Source organism: Eublepharis macularius, chromosome 11 (assembly GCF_028583425.1).
Source record: "Eublepharis macularius isolate TG4126 chromosome 11, MPM_Emac_v1.0, whole genome shotgun sequence".
Classification (NCBI taxonomy): Eukaryota; Metazoa; Chordata; class Lepidosauria; order Squamata; family Eublepharidae; genus Eublepharis; species Eublepharis macularius.
The window spans coordinates 56300272-56307189 of NC_072800.1; positions in this window are offsets into that span (position 1 = coordinate 56300272).

The following is a 6918-nucleotide window of genomic DNA, read 5'->3' on the forward strand; positions in this document are numbered from 1 at the left end:
TGTGCCTGGTGATCCCAACATCGAGAGTAGCTGGACCAATATATATGATAGGGTTTCAAACCCGGTGTCATATTTACAGCAAGTCCAGATGATATTCACTGTCCTCTTCCTAGAAATTCTCTGGTAAAGGTCACATTTGAACTTTAGCACAATGCCATGCAGTACTAGCCATTGGTCATGCCACAGCCCAAGGGAATCCATCCATTGCTAATCCTATCTTCTCTAAATATATCTGTAGCAGAGCCCCAGCAGCGCAAATTACTTCAGTTCTCAAATTTGTGTTTCCAGTAGTCCAAAAGCCTAACTAGAAAAACAGTTTTCTTACTCTCTTGCTCTAGCCCATTCAAACTCTCTACCCACTCAGCTTTGGTTGGTGCTCAGTCAAACCTCCCATCTCAATTCACTGATTGCTAAATTGATCTTGTATAGTCATAAATTTAACAACTTCTCTTGCTACACAATCCTCTGAGCATGCAATCTTCCATGCATAGAGGAAAAAAAAATTTAACCTCACTAATCCTAACCCACCATCTCTATACGATGAATGCATTAAAGTCCAGGGCTTTTTTTCAGCTGGAATGTGGTGGAATGGAGTTCTGGCACCTCTTATCCAGGGCGCAAAATTCTGAGGGGTTGTTTGGCACTGTGTGGAGATCTGGCGTGAGTGGCTGCTTAGGGAGGGGAGGCTGGATCGTTGTGAGGAATGGGTCTCCCCAATAGATACAAAGGACTCGCCTCGGCTGCCCTGGGGACAGTATAGAGGCAAGGCTGGAGAAATCTTGTGCCCCTCAGAATTTTGCACCCAGGGCAAGAGTTCACGACTATTGTGACAAGTATGATACTACTGGGTAGTTTCTATGTCATTTAATAGCACCACCACCTCCACAAGGTAGTGGGTTCTGTCTCACAGTTGATGTAAGTACATAGCGCATGAAAATAATATTATTTCAAAGAATCCTGTGTGTTTCTCCCTCATTTCCCTCTTGAGAGTTCCACCACCTCTTTTCCTAGAAAAAAAGCCCTGCGGTAAACTTTTGCAAGTGCCTGTTGGAAGACATAACCACTTCTTTACAGCTAGCATAACATCATCTAGCTGCCCAAGCCATGTCTGGGTGAGAGCAGTCTGATCCATTAAAAACTGCATCCAAGTTATAACAAACTGCCTCAACTACTGCACCCATTGCCTAGATTTCAGAGCTGTTCTCATAATTTTATCTGAAGTTGATAGACACCAGTCCACAGATCAATCTTCATATCCTAGCATTTCTTGCCTCATCAGGTAGAATCATGTGTAGAGGCTCAGCTCTAACCTTCCATGCCACATAGTTATTAACCACACAGGAATCCTTTCTGGGACTGATGTAAAAAGCACTTCTTTAAGCCAAAGAACTCCCTCACCTGCCTCAGACTATCCCCCGTAGTCTCCCAGTCCCTATCCATAACTGACAAGTCATCTGCAAGAGCCAATACAGAAACTCCATCAGAACCTATACTATATCCTTTACCTTGTATGTCCAATTTATGGATCAAAGAATCCATAGCCAGAGTTAAAAGAATAAGCAGCATCGGGTCTCCTTGCTTTACTGCCACTAGGGTTCTGCACACATGCCCTCCACTTGGAGGCGAGTCACTACCCCTTTCAAAGAATCCATAATTATAGAAATCACACGATTTTCAAGGCCTCAAGATTTTGACACCCAGGCAATGTATTCATGGTTGACTGAATCAAAGGCCTTGGCAATATCCACAAAGGCAATCCCTAATCTATTCCTATTTACCTGCGCATCACTAATGAAGAACTGTAACCAAAAAGATTCTCATCACAGCCTGGAGCATCAATAAACCCTCTCCGGTGAGGATTGAAAAAGCAGGCCTTCATCAACCATGCAGTAAAAATCCTGGGAAATAACCTCAGCATGACCGACCTGATGGTAATAGGGCACCAATTCCCATGATGTTTCAACTCTTCTACATACATTATTTTAGGAGGCAGACTCAATCAACATTCTTTGATAGATTCTGGAATAATCCCAGAGATCAGCCAAGTATTAAATAAAAATATCAACTTATCTCCATTTAGGTCCACCCTCTTGATGTCAGCTGTTGTGATTCCATTGGGTCCTAGAGCTGAAGTTTTGCAAAACTTTTTCTTTAGGAATTAACCTCTTGAAGATGTCATTATTAGCCCTGCTAGCTGGACTAAATCCTCTTAAGTCATGAAACATATTGGCCAATTCCCACTTCTCTTTGTATACCTTATAAATCTCTTTTGAGGGGAAGGTGCATTGGTGATGTTCTATGCCATCTGGCATCAGTGACAAGGCCCAGTTCAGTAATTCACGTACAGCCTTTGAACCGTTCAGGACTCTGCCCTTTTGGTGGCCTGCATCTTCATCAGACTGTGGTTCCTTCCTCTGCTATCTCTCATATTCCTACCAATTCCTTTTATCTCTATTACTTTGAGTTCACTCAAGAAAGGCACTAACCAATCAACAATCAACTCTTCTATCACCCTTCTATCAGCAATCACCCCCACAATAAGGACCTTCATGACTTTGTTATCACACAACCTCAAAATGTGGTCTTCTAAAAGCTCCCACCCACCCACCCTCTTGTCTCAAGTTGTCTAAAGCTCTACCACTAACATCCACATTAGGATCTACAGTTACTAGTTCAACTAGTAACTAGTACAGTTAGTCCCCTCTTCCCACTACCACTCTAATCTTTTCCTGGGCCACTATCTTTTCTCTGATATCTACTTCACTATTTTCCCAAGGAACTTCCTTCCTTCAAACTTGATCACCAACTCCATTAGCTTCCTAGTCTTCTCCTCTGATTGACACGTTGTCCTCTTGATGCAGCTGTTGTTGTAATCACTCCAATCCCTTCCTAATTTCACCGTTCTGAGTGAACATGTCTCTTATGCAGTAAGACCCCTATCTAAGTCTCAAAGTATTTTCCACAACATTCACTCTTATCATTGCCACATCTACTTGTGGCAAGTGGGGATTTGAATCCAAATCCCTCCACTCATAATCTGATGCTCACACTGGTATTGAGGCCCAGTCATACATTTGGAGGGGTTGTATCTAGACATGGACATGAACCAAAAAAAATTTAATGAACCAGCGGTTCATGGTTTGGTGCCGACAACGAACCTGAACCAGCGAACCGAAACAAATATTTTTCACTGATGAACCGGTCCAAGGTTAGTGGTTCATGGGCATCAAAACAGCCCCTGTTGGACTTAGAGAGCCCATATTCACAGGGAGTGTTTAACAGGCACTCCTCCAGCCAGCATCCAAGTTTGGTCAAGATTGCAATAGGGATCTTGGAGTTATACCCTCTCCAATCTGAGACCCTCAGAAAACTACCATTCGATACAATTAGAGCCACCAGTTGACGTTGGCCCAGTGTACAAGGGGTTGGCCGTCAGAACTGCCTATCAGGGTTTGCAGGGATGAGATTGGAGTGCCCATGGCTACAGAACACCCCCCTTTCCCCCTCCCCCCGGGTGTCTTCTCCCATGTAGTCAATTGTAATCAATTTGCAGCTCCATGGTTGGAAGGAAGACCTGCTGATCAAGGTAAGCTGGGCTTTGATTCGGGTTTCCAGGGCGGCAGAAGGAGTGCAGACAGAGTTCAGGCATTCTCCCAGCTCCGTTTCCAAGGGAATTGATTGATGGTGCCTGATTGTCTGGCTTCACGAACCATGGGCGAATGCAATGAACTGGGCTTCCAACTAATGCTGGTTCGTTGGCCATGGACCCTCACGAACCGCTGGTTCATGAACGGAAGATTGGGCGGTTTGTGAGGGTTTTTTGGTTCGTAATGCAGTTCATGCCCATGTCTAGTCGTATCATCCACAATAGAGATCAAGGATGCTTTTATGGGGGTGGGGGAGATCCCCCACTGTGAATTCATCGCTGCTGCAAATGCAGAGGCACACGAAGCAGCAACAGAGCATCTCTAACAAATGCAGGCCTGGAGTCTCAGAAAAGCACACCTTCCCATTCACATGTGACCAAACCTACAGTGAGTCCAACATTTCTGGAAAGATTGGATCAAAGCAGTGCAAAGGAGAAAATAAACAGAAACAGGGATGGATGACAAGGTATGGGTGTTCTGAAAAATTCCACTCTGGTTTGGAAGGCATGGAGAGCAAACTGACAAAGTGGAAACTGCCCAAGTGTTATTGCCATCGTGGAAGTAAGGGTGAAGTTGCACCTCAATCATACAAGGACAGAGCCGTCCCCATCTGAACATAGGAACTGATGCTTAGGATTTATTTGCATGACCAAACCCACTCCTTGTCTACCACTCAGCAGCCCCTGGGTGGCCTCTGGGAAGGGGAGAAAGGAATGGTTTGACGCTAGCCTTTATCTTCCATCTCCATCCTATGCTTGATTCATACACAGTGCAGGACTGGAGCCATGTTCTGTTACTGGCAGCCAGACCAAAGTCCTCCATATCCCAGTACAAAATGCCCAGGTTTTAAAACAGCAAGAACCCACATAGTAACTGACATAGTATTTCCCCCTTTGTTCCTTTTTTTGGTGGAAAAATCTTATGCTCTGCACAAGACCTGGCATCTTCCCATCTGCATTCAATTATCATGTTGACTCTCGGTATTTGCCAATCTGAGCAGCTAATGCTAATGGTAAACAATGTGTTTATAATAGTTGCCAAAGAAGAAAAGAAGTGCTAATGAGAATTTACTCCATTGTCATCACTGTTTTTCATGAGTCCAGTTATTTGTCACTGGTGTATATCTTTTGATGGAGAACAAATGTGCCAGCTGCTATCTGAATGGGGACTTTCCAGCTACATTGAAATAGACTGTTTGTCTTCATTAGTGTTTTGTACAAATTCATTCAAAGGATACTCTTACACTGTTGTTAGGCAGGCCCTATTTGACAGCTCTACGCTACCGTTCCAGGCTGCTTAGACAGAGAAGTGCGGCTTTCTTGTGATCTTGGAATCAAACTCTCTGTGATTGTAGCCCTATTTCCTCTTTTAGTGACTAACTTAACTTAAAGGATAACTTTTAAAGAATACCTTCCATTTGCTTGCAATTGATTTTAACAGTTTGCTTGAAAAATTACCTCTTACACTTTTGTATGTTTTCTGGATAATATACTGCTGATTTGGGGGAGGGGGGCAATCCTAAGCAGATCTACTCAGAAGTAAGTATTATAAGTAAATCTTATGTTCCATCCATCATGAAATAATAGCAGGATTGTATCCATGAACCCCTAGTTCAAACATTACATTTACCCACACTGTTGCTGTACCCAGAGAATAGTCAATAACTACCTGTGGGGATGGGGGGGGAGAGGTGGTAGCTGTTGTGAGAAGAGGCCCTTACAAAACATTGCATGATAGGAGGCAATAAAAAGGCAATGAAAAATGCTAGGAATCAATGGCTTGTTGCACATATGTTCTATGTATGTATGTACCACATATGCTTGTTGTGTATCCTTATTGGATTGGATCCTGTCTGTTTGTCTATTGGAAAGGCATCTTTTGACCACCAAAAAGACTCTTGTGGGGACTCTTGTGGGGCCTGCCTGGGTAAAACCTACATGGAATGGGGTCTGTGGTGAGAGGAATTGGGACGAGACACCAGCCAGAAAAGTTGATGGAATTGAATGCCTTTTCCTCTCAAGTATTTTTTTGGTATCATTTCATCCCAAGTAAAATGAAACCAGTGCATGACAAAAGTAATGAGACAGAGGAGCTAGAATGTGCATGCAAATAAAACAGAAGCCAAATCATCCACAGAGGTGCCCCAGGAACTAAAACCTGATACACAAATGATATGTGAGCACCTTCTATGTGAACATAGTCAAATTACTATGTTGGCCAAAGGTAGTCACCTTACTACGGCGTCTGGAAACTCACCTGCCAACCCAGAGGCCATGCGACTGGCTGGGTTGTGCTCGCTGCAGGGCCAGCAGCTGCAAACCTCTTAGACTGCTTTCACTTTCAGCCAGTTTGCTGAAAACCTTAGAAGGAAATCTGGTGGGCTACACTGCAAATTAAGCTGGCCAGGGATAAGTATATATTTTCTTCCTATGTTCTAAGTCTGGACTTTGTAGATTGCTTGAGGGGGGAGGTCAGTGAAGTCTTCAACTTAAGCACAGGCCCCTTAACACGATAGTCTGTAATCAAATTTAATAGGACGGATGCACCTTCCCATGTCGGGCTACTGCTTGTCGGGGGAAAAACTAGTTGCTGGACCGTTGCTCTTGGCAACAAATATGGAGGGTCACAGTGTCCATTTTCCCATTTCATTCAATCGTTTGTGGCTAGCACCTCTGGCTGCCACTGCCCAATAATAAATCTTTTTGCTTCAGTGCAAAGTCATGTAAAGTTCTGTGTGGATCGGGTCTGCTTCATCAGCATCTTCAGGGCTGGAGAGTGGTTCATTCTTTTTATGCCTTCATTTCTTCCCTGAAGGGCATGGAGCAAGCCCTGACTCCACAGGCTCACATGCATATCGCACAGCCTCTGAAAACTGGAGGTGCTGAACTTAGTTATTTGAAATAAATTCCCTTAAAATCAATAGCACTGGTTCCTAGGCAATTGAAGAGTTCAGCATAGTTTATCATGTTACTTCTTTTACACCATAGATTACTGATCCATATTAGCTAGCAACTTTTTAGCTGATCTTAGTTACATGTAAATTTGTCATTTTTGAACACATGGCACATATGCAATATATATATTTATTACACTGTTTGATAATCTCTCTTTTTAAAACTCCTATACAACATATTTAGATTTAGGGCACAGACATGCAGTCCTCAAAGAACTTATTCTGGAACAATCCTACTAATTTCAAATGGCTCCTTCAGAGTAAACAGTGTAAGAATATGCATACAGCCACATATGGCATTCCAAAAAGGTGAATGTT